Below are 13,759 nucleotides of genomic sequence, written 5' to 3'. Positions count from 1 at the left end.
AGAAGAAAGAGAAAGAAAAAAAGAAAGAATATGACAAAATGAATAAAAAAGGACAAAATGTTAAATTATCAAAATAACCATTTTTTAAATGGGTTTTTCTTTTGTTTTTTTTTTAGTTTTACCCACAAAAGGTTATAGGATTTTTTTTAGTTTTACCCATCCTTAGTACCAATAGGAAATGGTCCCCACAAATCACAATGAATAAGATCCATCGGGTTTAAAGACCGTTTAAAATTAACATCAAAAGAGAGTTTTTGACCCTTGACAAATTGACAAGAAACACAAATGTTTGGTTTGGGCAAAACCGAATAAACAGATAAGGCCCCCAATTTGATTAAAATAGAAATCGAATCAAAACAAACATGGCCCGAACGAGCATGCCATGGGGATTGGATCGATTGGGTTGGAAGTTAAAGGGGGGCTTCTGGAGTGATTTGAGATTTTGAGGACACGGCTTTGGGAGTGAAGATTCATCCAAAAAGGTAGTATTGTCATCTTTGGAGATGGCATTTATGTTGGCAGCTCCATTGAAAGGAATTGAGCTTTAGGATTAATATGCCGGAATAATAAGGATAAGATGAATCAAAGGAAAGGGGGTGTTTATGGAGTGTGAAGTTGAAACATGGTCAAATTAACAAAAAAGAAGAAAGAGAAAGAGAAAAGGAAAGAATACAACAAAAGGAACAAAAAAGGACAAAATGTTAAATTATCAAAATAACCATTTTTAAAAAGGTTTTTTTTTTACCCACAAAAGGTTAAAGGTTTTTTTTTGAGTTTTACCCATCCTTAGAAGTAATAGGAGATGCTCCCCACAAATCACAATGAATAAGATCCATCGGGTTTAAAGACTGTAACAAATTAACATCAAAAGAGAGTTATTGACCCTTGACAAATTGACAAGAAATACAAATGTTTGGTTTGGGCAAAACCGAATTAAAAGATAAGGCCCCCAATTTGATTAAAATAGAAACTGAATCAAAACAAACATGGCCCAAACGAGCATGCCATGGGGATTGGATCGATTGGGTTGGGAGTTAAAGGTGGGGCTTCTGGAGTGATTTGAGGACACGCCTTTGGAAGTGAAGATTCATCCAAGAAGGTAGTAATGTCATCTTTGGAGATGGCATTTATGTTGGCAGCTCCATTGAAAGTAAGTGAGCTTTAAGATTAATATGCCGGAATAAAAAGGATAAAATCAAACAAAGGAAAGTGGGTGTTTATGAAGTGTGAAGTTGAAACAGGATCAAATTAATAAAGAAGAAGAAAGAGAAAGAAAAAAAGAAAGAATATGACAAAATGAATAAAAAAGGACAAAATGTTAAATTATCAAAATAACCATTTTTTAAATGGGTTTTTCTTTTGTTTTTTTTTTAGTTTTACCCACAAAAGGTTATAGGATTTTTTTTAGTTTTACCCATCCTTAGTACCAATAGGAAATGGTCCCCACAAATCACAATGAATAAGATCCATCGGGTTTAAAGACCGTTTAAAATTAACATCAAAAGAGAGTTTTTGACCCTTGACAAATTGACAAGAAACACAAATGTTTGGTTTGGGCAAAACCGAATAAACAGATAAGGCCCCCAATTGATTAAAATATAAATCGAATCAAAACAAACATGGCCCAAACGGGCATGCCATGGGGATTGGATCGATTGGGTTGGGAGTTAAAGGGGGGCTTCTGGAGTGATTTGAGATTTTGAGGACACGGCTTTGAGAGTGAAGATTCATCCAAAAAGGTAGTAATGTCATCTTTGGAGATGGCATTTATGTTGGCAGCTCCATTGAAAGGAAGTGAGCTTTAGGATTAATATGCCGGAATAATAAGGATAAGATGAATCAAAGGAAAGGGGGTGTTTGTGAAGTGTGAAGTTGAAACAGGGTCATATTAACAAAGAAGAAGAAAGAGAAAGAGAAAACGAAAGAATACGACAAAAGGAATAAAAAAGAACAAAAGGTTAAATTATCAAAATAATCAATTTGAAAAAGGATTTTTTTTTTTTAGTTTTACTCCAAAAGGTTTCTTTTTGAGTTTTACCCATCCTTAGAACCAATTGGAGTTGGTTCCCAAAAATCACAATGAATAAGATCCATCGGGTTTAAAGACCGTTTCAAATTAACATCAAAAGAGAGTTTTTGACCCTTAACCAATTGACAAGAAACACAAATGTTTGGTTTGGGCAAAACTGAATTGAAAGATAAGGCCCACAATTTAATTAAAATAGAAATCGAATCAAAACAAACATGGCCCAAACGAGCATGCCATGGGGATTGGATCGATCGGGTTGGGAGTTAAAGGTGGGTCATCTGGAGTGATTTGAAGACACGACGTTGGGAGTGAAGATTCATCCAAAAAGGTAGTAATGTCATCTTTGGAGATGGCATTTATGTTGGCAGCTCCATTGAAAGGAAGTGAGCTTTAGGATTAATATGCCGGAATAATAAGGATAAGATGAATCAAAGGAAAGGGGGGTGTTTATGGAGTGTGAAGTTGAAACATGGTCAAATTAACAAAAAAGAAGAAAGAGAAAGAGAAAAGGAAAGAATACAACAAAAGGAACAAAAAAGGACAAAATGTTAAATTATCAAAATAACCATTTTTAAATTTTTTTTTTTTTTTTTACCCGCAAAAGGTTAAAGGTTTTTTTTTGAGTTTTACCTATCCTTAGAACTAATAGGAGATGGTCCCCACAAATCACAATGAATAAGATCCATCGGGTTTAAAGACCGTTACAAATTAACATCAAAAGAGAGTTTTTGACCCTTGACAAATTGACAAGAAATACAAATGTTTGGTTTGGGCAAAACCGAATTAAAAGATAAGGCCCCCAATTTGATTAAAATAGAAATTGAATCAAAACAAACATGGCCCAAACAAGCATGCCATGGGGATTGGATCGATTGGGTTGGGAGTTAAAGGTGGGGCTTCTGGAGTGATTTGAGGACACGGCTTTGGGAGTGAAGATTCATCCAAAAAGGTAGTAATGTCATCTTTGGAGATGGCATTTATGTTGGCAGCTCCATTGAAAGGAAGTGAGCTTTTGGATTAATATGCCGGAATAATAAGGATAAGATGAATCAAAAGAAATGGGGCGTTTGTGAAGTGTGAAGTTGAAACAGGGTCAAATTAATAAAGAAGAAGAAAGAGAAAGAGAAAAATAATGAATATGACAAAAGGAATAAAAAAGGATAAAATGTTAAATAATCAAAATAACCATTTTTAAAAAGGGTTTTTTTTTTACCCACAAAAGGTTAAAGGTTTTTTTTAGCTTTACCCATCCTTAGAACTAATAGGAGATGGTCCCCACAAATCACAATGAATAAGATCCATCGGGTTTAAAGACCGTTTCAAATTAACATTAAAAGAGAGTTTTTTACCCTTGACCAATCGATAAGAAACATAAATGTTTGGTTTGGGCAAAACCAAATTAACAGATAAGGCCCTAATTTAATTAAAATATAAATCGAATCAAAACAAACATGACCCAGACGAGCATACCAGAGTTCAATGAAGCCCGATTAACAATTGTAGTAACCAAAGCTTGAGGGATATCTTTCAACACATATAGGCCATTTTCACATTCGAACGAAGTGCCAAGACCGCAGAGAAACCAATCGAACTTGTCCATGGTTCGCCAATAGCAGCTAATTAATCACAAATACCCTTGAACTTCCGACTATATTCGGTAACAGATGAGTTACCCTTGGTGATTGTCGGAGAGTGTCACGGAGTGAGTACATACATTCCACCAAATAGTTACTGAAAGCCGACTCCAAGGCCAGATAAATGTTTCGAGCACAAGAGATGCCTAAGACTTCCGATTCTACCTCTTCGGTTAGAGAGGCATTAAGGATGATTACAGCCTTCTGATCCTTAGCCATCCAGGAGGAGAGTTCGGGGTTGGGAAAGATCTTGTTGTCAACTGTAATGGTGGACGAAGGCTGGGTGGTGTGGCCATCAATATGCCCAAGTAAGTCTTGAAAGACAAAAATGGGAAGCATATTCCAAACTAACAAGTTGGTAGGGGTGAGTTTGATTGTGACAAGGTGAAGGATGGTGCTCGTGGAGAGGGAATCGGAGTTGGAGGTTGTAGAGGAAGCCTCGGCCATGGCTGAAAGAGATTGAAGAGGGACGGTGGCGAATAGGGTTTAGGAAGAAGAGAAGGATCGTGAGATTACGCTGATACCATGTTACATGTGGTAAAATCAATCTCTACTCTTGAGGGATTGCATTGATCATTATATATAACATATTTACATAAGTCACTCCATAATTATAGGAGGAGATAGACTAAAGAACAAGGTAAACATAATAAGTTACAATATTTTAATTATAAAGTATTATGTCAAGTTTCTTTTTACTTTTGACATCAGATACCCAACCAATTTAATTTATTACATAAAACACTGTAAAAAATATAATAAAAGAATTGGGTTAAATGGGTCAACCTGCGAACCCGCCGGTTGACTTGAGCCTGACATGTTTAGCAAAACAGTTTCATGGGTTTGACCCAAAATTGGCCCAACCCCTTTTATACCAAGCCCATGGATTTTGTGTTAGGTTCGTGTAAGAAATTCACACCCTCATAATTTAACTTAGCATAGTGATAAATGTTCAAATATTTGTGTGAATTGAATGTGTTATTTACAAAACTATAATTAAATATACACAAAATAATCATAAATATATAAAACAATAATAAATAGTAAAAGAGTCTAGCTTGAGCTTTTGAAAGTATTCATGAACCGAGCTCGAGCTCTCTAAAAATTAACGAATTGAGCTCGAGCCTAGTCAAGTTCGGACTTGACTCGTTTATGCCCCTAAGTCTACACTAACCATTTTTTGTACATTACAATTTAAATTAGCATAGTGATTAATGTTTCGAACATTCAATGGCATGTGTGGTACATATAATTTTCTTTACTTATATATTTGTAAAAAAATTGTGTTTACATCAAGACAGAAGGCAAACATGCAACAAACTACGCCGCAAGCCCTTTTTAAATAGCAAAACTCAATCTTCTAAACATCATATCGATAGATCTTGGAGTCATAGCCAATGGCGAAGGTTGCTTAGGGCCGGGGGTGGCCTCGCCCCCCTGTTTTTTTTTAACGTAATTTACTCGTTTTCATCCGAAATTTTTTATACGTAGTGTAACTTTAGCCGTTTTCAGCCGAAATATTTTCATACGTAATGTAAAATTTAGCCATTTTCGGCCGAAAATATTTATACCTAGTGTAAACTTTAGCCGTTTTCAGACGAAATTTTTTATACATAGTGTAAAATTTAGCCGTTTTCGGATGAAATTTTTTATACGTATTGTTAAATTTAGCCGTTTTTGGCTGAAATTTTTTATACGTAGTGTAAATTTAGCCGTTTTCGGCCAGAAATTTTAGCCCGCCCCCTTCATTTATGAAATTTTGTATACATTTTGAGCCCCCCTGAGTGTCTTACTCCAAGCTTCGCCTTTGGTCTTAGCATTACTATGCACGCATGACCCGTTGGACTCGGCTAAGTAGCCTCACATTACTATACATATATGCAAATTTGAAATGCAGACAAAAGGCTAACAAATGAAAGCATATAAAAACTTGCAACAGCAGAAGTTATATACAAAAAGTTACCAAAAGCAAAGAATTATTAAGGGGAAAGGTCAGATTCTTAGATGGATTGGTTTTGACGTTAAGAATAAAGTTTTATTTAAATGAACAGTCCCACATGATTAAAAATTTAAAACTCAAGGAGTCATTTTATCAAACAGTTGTACACAATCTTGCTTTTACCGTTTTTGGTGATGGTTTACGGTGTTCTTATTAAGCTCTCAAAGACTACTATTATTATTGTTTGTACCAAAAAGTAAAGACATGGCAGCCAATTCATGATCAAGAAGTTAACCGCAGTTTCTGTTTGAAAGATTTAATGGTAATTGATGATGCTTTATGCATTCACAGCCTAGTCAAAAGCAGGTTCAATTATCACTATGTACATGTGTAATTGGACAGAGGGTAACATGAAATTCGCGGGTTTGGATTTGGTAGATACAGGTTCGGGTAGCTTCAGGTTGACTCCGTCAACCCGTTTATATATGAGTAGGGTTCGAGTCTACTTGAAATATTTACGTGTTAACCCGTTTAACCTATTATTTTTTAATGTATCTTTTTAAAATGAGTTTTATGCATTGAGTTATATTAGTTTTTTAAAATGTTTTTTTTTTGTTAAATGAGTTTGATGCATTGAGTTATATTAAAATTTTTTATTATAAAACTATTCATATATTATAAAACTTATAAAATGATTTTAAAGGTATCTACTTAGTAAATAAAAAAACCAACAAAATAAAATTATAAAACAAAAACAATAAATTAAAAAAAACACGCATGGGTGTGGTGCTTGTAAAGCTTGTAGTCACATGCTTAAAGTTTTTGTGTTAATTTTACTATTTATTTACTGCAACTTGTTTGTACGTGCTTAAGTTCATTGTACTTTACTATTCATTATAGCGCGGATTTACTAAGAGATTAAGGGCTACAACTTATTTTTGTTGGCGATGTACAAATATTTAAGGTTTTCAGCATTGTTATAAAACCAGTATACATATTATGTTTAGCATAATAAAAACACGAATTGTACTTGATAGACTGGTTATCATGCTTGAGTAGACATCATGTGGCCGTGTAAGTTCCTTATCCCCCCCCCCTCCTCCTCCCGTTTGGTAAAATTTGATACGTATTGAGTTCGGTCCCTCAACATTTCGTCCAAACTTCACCACTGAGTATCTCTTTAGACTCAAGACTATGACAAGGTTGAATGTCTTAATTAAAGACTAACCTTGCATCTAGTAGTGTCCTATTTATCTAAATATTTTGAGTACCAAATCGATTCAATAGGTCGATCTAGTCTTATAGTTGGCCGACAACAAAAGGAGACAATGGCTTGCGATTTTTTCATATGTTTTGTTGTCAAATATGTTATTCGCTAATTGCATATCTATATTATTCTCAAATTGGTATGAGCATTAAAACATACAAGTGTAACGTGTCAAAAACGTCAACCTTGTATGATCAACACGTTTCATCAAACCGACAATTATCCCTTTTAATTCAAGACTATGACGAGGTTGAGTGTCTATTAATTAAAGACTAACCACACATCTAGCGGTGATGACTTATCTGCATGACGAGGTTGAGTACCTATTAATTAAAGACTAACTACACATCTAGCGGTGAAGACTTATCTGCATGTTTTGAATACCAATTCGATTCAACAAGTCAGCCCCGGCCTTAAAAAATGGCCAACGGCAAAATGAGACAATAACCGGCGATTTTTGCATCTTTGGTTGTGTTTTTCATTGGTTCATCTACTTCATTTAAAACCACTCGATACACTTATGTCCGGCCAGTTAACCTATGAATCCAATTCTCAAAACACTTAAATTTTTAATAATTACCTATAACAAAATCCAAACATTATAGATTTCTTACATCAACGATTTTTCACTCCAACCAATTTTTCAAATTAAAATATAAACATTCAAAATATAAACCAAGTCACCAACCAATATTGTTCATAGCAAAACCCAATAAAATAATTAATAATTGATAAATACCATTAACACAAATACTATTCATACAACTAAATTTTATCATTTATATTGCTTCAAGGAAATCCACAGCTTCAATTCTACTTTCTCCGTAAATCTCACTTTCTTTTTCTTCTTTCCATCTTTTTTCACGACGACTAAACAAGAACGCGGTGGTGGTGGTGGTGGTGCGTCTGCAGAAGCTGAAGCTTGGTTACCCGTGGACGTGCCACGAAGTAATGAGAGGATGATCATAGTACCGGACACAGCCATGACGGTTGCTAAAATCAGCTGGGAACTCCAACTAGGTGACATGTCTAGATCTTCAAGATTATTGTTGAGTGGTTGTGAATTAAAAGTTATGAGCGTATATGAAGGGGGAAGAATGTAGTTGTTTATTTAATAGTGTTACACAAGAGTATTATGACATTATCATATTTCATAGAAATATCAAAAAGAGGAAAATTGAAGTGTTTGGGCTTTTTTTGTTTGCATTTTTTTTTTTTAAATTTCGGCCTTTTTTTAAAGCTATCGCACTCTTTGAATATTAAGAGCTCGTTGCCCCACTATGGTAAGAGTACGTTGTCTTAACCGGACCTAGACTGACTTCAAAGTTTGGCTTGAGCGTTCCCCCGGGAAACATACCGCTGACTTCCATTTGATGATTGTTGTGCCGCCACAAGAGCTGAACTCACTGGCATAACACGAAAACCCGGGTTGGCTCAATATCCACCAAAATGGACACAAGTGGGGATCAACATGAGTCTCCACTAGAGAACCCAAGTCTTCCTATCATTAAGCTGTAATTATAAATTAGTATTTACTAGGTATTAAACTTTGCTAATATTATTATTAGTTTTTATAAGAAGATATGATTTCTATATTTTTTATATAGTTATACTCTCTATAGTTAAAAATATATAGTTATCAACATAATACAAAATACGAATTTTGTTATTATACATGCAATAAAGTCCTAGGAATGTTTGCTTCGAAATAAGTTTTGAGAAAAATTAGAGTGCGATATTGAGTACTAACAATATTGAGTTCCAACAATATTGATAATTCAAGAGTTCCAACAATATTGAGTACTAGATTTAAGATTTTAGTAATTAAGTGTATACGTTATAAGATTTATTGCAATTATCTTTATTAAAAGCGACTAAGACTAATATAAGTTTGTAAATATATTTTTAAGCCCTACCTGAAACTGGATATTAGAAAAACCCGATTTGTGCACCTCTATATTTCAATGTTGGACTGGACTTCCATACCTTTTAAGGCTTCTTGCCTTCTTATATGAGATTGTGGGCCGGGCTGGGCCAGGTCAATAGATTTAGATATTTAGTCATTAGTCCTACTACAGTCTATAGTCCTACGTAGAGGTGTACAAAACCGGTTTTTATCCAAACCGGTTCGGGTTGTAAAGCGGACCGGTTTTTCTAAGCCTTTTTGAAAACCGGTTTGGGTTTGGGAACCGGTTTCAGTGAGCAAGAACCCGGGCTGGTCTGAACCGGTTTGGGTCGGGTCTAAACTTGAAACTGGCCGTAGGACGCCATCACAAAAAATTGCATACAATACATAACGAGAAACTGTTTAATAATGCATAATAAGTTATAACCCCAGTTGCATATTAATAATCCAAATATTTATGAGACAATAATCCAAACATAGCTTATTATTCGAGTACAAAAAATAAGATTATGAAGTTATTGGATGTCAAAATGATAGGCAACAAAACTCATCTTAGGTAGTAAGAATAGGAGGATGGTAATCCGATTTAGCACCAAGTATCTTCGCACTTGTATCTGGGAAACACTCGATTCCTGGCAGTTCGGTTACTCCACCGTCACTAGTAATAGCAACGGGGTAGCGAAGCAAGTGCCCGGGTAGATCACGTTCTAGATCTTCACTAGCGTATAGCTCCCAGTATTTGTCAGCCATTTGGTTAACCTTTCTCGCGCATTCAGCATTCTCGGGGTGTTCAAATGTGTCATCAATCATGCCAAGGTGTTCATACCATAGAGCCATACGGAACCCGTGGATATCTCCCCTAGCCGGTTGCCTCCCGGCTAGGTGGCATGGTTGTTAGGCTCCCATTGCTATTTCAGAATCTCGACCACCGTCCATAGATCGTTGGTTGATGTTAGCCGATCCAACTATTATGTATTCGTCATCAACTGCACCATACACACATATGATGTTAAAATAACATGTTATAATGTGTGTGCAAATTTTAAGGTGTGGCTAAACGTATCCCCTTCATTAATTATTATTATTATTATTATTATTATTATTATTATTATTATTTTAGGGGGTGGGAGCACAAAGTGTGTAAGATGTGGGATACGTCTAGTAGCACCTAATTTAAAGTTACTAGCTACTTACCGATCATCATTTTAGAATGCACATAGATCATGAAGCGACGGTTTTGTTGGGCATGATGATAACCCGAATCTGGTTCGGGTGATTCAGTGGGTTCATGCTCTTCGCCGTCTTTCACTTCACGGTTTCCAAGGCAAAAGAAAGTGAGATACTCTCTAGGATCATCGTCACGCCCCTTGTCTTGGAGTGCCTTAACAATATCTTTATACATCATCTCCATAGTTCTTCGTTGCCGGTCCAATATGGCCTGAACGGACCCACTTTCTGGGATCCCTTCAGGCCACATTGGGACGACAATATAAAAAATAAACTTTTGCCCGGCCTCGATCTTGCTAACAATCTTTAAAGAAAGCTCTTTTGTAATAAGGTGCAACGCGCCGATTTCATTAATGTTAATATCACTAGATTTCCAAGCGAACGAGCTTCCAAGAAAATACTGGTTTTCGATATAAATAAAGTTTTTCGCTCTACGTATTGCTTGAATATACGCGTCTTGAATACTCCGATCGATTATATTATCCTTTCCACTCACAAGACCCGACTTAGCCGCTTCCTCTGGCGAGTCTGGGAACCCGAAAGCGGCACCACCATCAATCGACCTGAAAAGCTGAACGTTCCACGATTCTTGGTCATCTGGAAACATAGCCGGGGACGGAGGGATTAACACATCATGAAGTTGTCTTAAGTTAACCAAAACATCCTTCCCACCTTGTTTCCTCCACCTTTGATCAAAATTAAACAAAACATCCCACGCAATCGGTCCCTCTAGGCGCGAGTGTATATCGTGCCACGGCTCACGTGGACCGCCTTTAGTTATAGCCGCACCCGCATAATTCGGTTGATGGAAATCATCATGGTGATGGGAATGCAAAGTCCTGAAAAGAGTATGATTAGCATAATCATATCTACCATCACATAAATCAATCCCACCAACAAAACTAACCACCCGCCGCTTCGAACCACCATTCGGAAGCTCATCATCCACCACAATAATCTTTTGATGGTGTGTAAACATAGTGGACACTTGAAGATCTTGTATAATACTCCCACCATCGTCAGGGTTTCTTGGACATAATATACAATGCACATCAGTGTTCTCAAAAAAGTTTTGTGTTTCTTCATCATGTGTAGACATTAATCCATCTTTCTTCAATGCATCTACCGATGTTCGATCGTCCCACACGAGCATAGCGACACGAACACCCTCATCGGCTTTTCGTTTAAGGAGTTCACCGAGCAAGACTTCACCGCCTTCTTTCGGTCTCTTAGTGTCTCTTATCAAAGATATCTCAGTATACACTGACCATCCAGTTATATAGATAAAATGTTTAGCATTAGTAATTGCATCAAAAACATCTTCCCAACATCTATGTGTTTCGTAATATTTTCCGCTCGCGAGGGGTATTTTCGGGATAAAATTTTCAGGTACGTGTGCATCTTGGTACAATGACACACGGCATCCGGTTCTTTGTGGAAAGAATATGTATGGTACTCCCAGGGTACTATGTGGTTTTGATTCCGTGGGCCCAGTTACGGTCTTGGGTGATGTCAAAAAACTGTAACTTGACGTGGATTTTAGCGCCAGCTGGAATAGGGTTTTTGTTTTCATCCAGGATTTCGAGCCATTTATCGACCTCGTCACCCTCAACGAGGTCGGCAACGGGCATGTAAGCACGCCCGATTAATGTTGCGCCGATAGGGTTATTATCTTTAACGATGAAGATTACGTCGGATGCTGAGTGGGCGCAATAAATGTGGAATGATTCGAACCATCTAGGATTTTGGGGTTCGTTTTCGATCATTCTTGTTCGTCCAACTCGACATTTTTCTATATCGATTGTTGCGTACATCTTCGGAGTTCCTTCACCGAATCCTACTGTTTCTTGTATGTTTGCCATAAGCTACATGCCACAATAGATTAAATAATTATGTTATGAAATTACACAAAGGAAAACTAACAATGTATTGTTGTTCATACTTATTATAAAAAAAATTGAAACTAGTTACACAAATAGTCTTGCATAATTTGGTCAAAGTCACTTCTTTGGAATCAAAATTTTAAAAAAGTAGATGCTTTTTATCTTGTAACAAGTTCTAGTGTTACTTTCATTTAGTTTTCTGTTAACTTGTAAATTATTTTACCCTTTTGAGTATTTTATAAAACGATCATTTATGTAGGCAACCCATTCCACGACCCGACCCTTCGTGTTTTTCCAAAAGGCTCGTCTTTCTCATATTTGGTGTTGATCGATATATGTTGTGGAGATGTCGTTGAGATAGGGACATGTGTTAATTACATAAATGATCCATGTGGTTATTAAAGGCCAGAGCTTTTATTTATATACTTTTTAACAAAATATATTGTTATGTAGACCTTAAACTCGTTACAAATTAAAACCAAATAACACAAATTTAAAACTTTTGAAACTTATAATCCAAAGATGTGACATACAGACGTGCACTAAATTATATGAACCATCTGTGTAATTATCTCGTAGAAAAATACACGTTATAATGTTATATATACCTTCCCGAATACATTAGGGCCTCCGCCTTCACCATGAAGCTTATCCGCCTCATAGATGGTAACATGAAGAGTTCCATGGAGCAGTACCTTAGACATTTTCAAGCCTGCACCAAATACACAAAAGAATTAATTATCGGTTATCGAATTCATACCATATAAAACGATACGATACACATGCATATATATACAAATTGTGACTTTGAAATCACACTTTTTGGCTGACTGATATAGTTGTGTTTATATGAATATTTGAATGATGATATGAAGCAATTGGAACATTTGGTTACCCTGTAATTAGATGAGATGTGGAAACATAGAGAATATGTGTCATGCAAGAGGTAATAAGAGGGATGGGCCATAGAAAATAGTGATCCGTAAAAATAGTTGTTAATACTTAAAATGCTCACAACTTACTATTTATAGGAATTTAAAAATGTTCACAACAACGTGTACCATTTTATATATTTATAGATCTTGGAGTTATTTCTTTTCAGGATAACCTTTAATTCTAGTGTAGTAAAAAGTAAAATAAAAATATGAATCACTATATAATAAATTTCATTGAATTTTAGGTTTGTTTGGAAGGATTTTAGTGGATGTTGATTCCTATCCTTCGATGTAACACCATTGAAGGACCACGACCCTCTCGGTATTTTAAACATTCAAGCTACAACTCGTCTGCTTTTCATGCTTTATCTCAAGACCTTTGGCATCACCGTTTGGGACACCCATCCAGGATCGTTTTTAATATGTGCTCTCAAACAAAATATTATTAATAGTGGAAAACCTAGTACTTATAATGTTTGTCAATTTTGTGTTTCGGGTAGTCATTAAATTACCATTTTATGATTATGTTTTATGCATTTTTCTTTCTTTTAGATATTATTCATAGTGACTTGTGGACCTTCCTAAGCGTTCGACTCGGCTGACCATCTTTATTATCTCATATTTCTTAATGATTAAACAAGTTTCCTATGAACCTATTATTTAAGTTACAAATCTCTTGTATTTACTACCTTTGTCAATTTTCAAAAGCTAATTCAAACTCAATTTGAAGGAAAGGTCAAATAATGTGATAACAAAACATAAATAATACTTCATTTCAAAATTTATGTAACCAAAACGATAGCTTTTGTATATTTCTTTTTCTTGTCTCCATGTCTCTATAATGTTTTGTATATACCATAATTTTTTTGCTATCTATAATGTTTTGTATATACCATAATTTTTTTGCTATCATTTTATACTATTGATAGCTTACTGATA

General features: G+C 35.6%; 1 pseudogene; it reads right to left on the bottom strand.

The window, feature by feature from the left end:
* Window positions 1-9,141: 9,141 nt before the first annotated feature.
* LOC143565261 (phospholipase D alpha 1-like) lies at window positions 9,142-12,872 on the bottom strand (annotated as a pseudogene).
* Between the last annotated feature and the right edge of the window lie 887 nt (window positions 12,873-13,759).

The sequence above is a fragment of the Bidens hawaiensis genome, unplaced genomic scaffold, assembly GCF_021521415.1.
Source record: "Bidens hawaiensis isolate Kalapana, Puna unplaced genomic scaffold, B.hawaiensis_p1.1 tig00022311_1, whole genome shotgun sequence".
Lineage (NCBI taxonomy): Eukaryota > Viridiplantae > Streptophyta > Magnoliopsida > Asterales > Asteraceae > Bidens > Bidens hawaiensis.
Note: the sequence above shows the minus strand (reverse complement) of the source record. Positions and strands in the feature narration are given on the sequence as shown.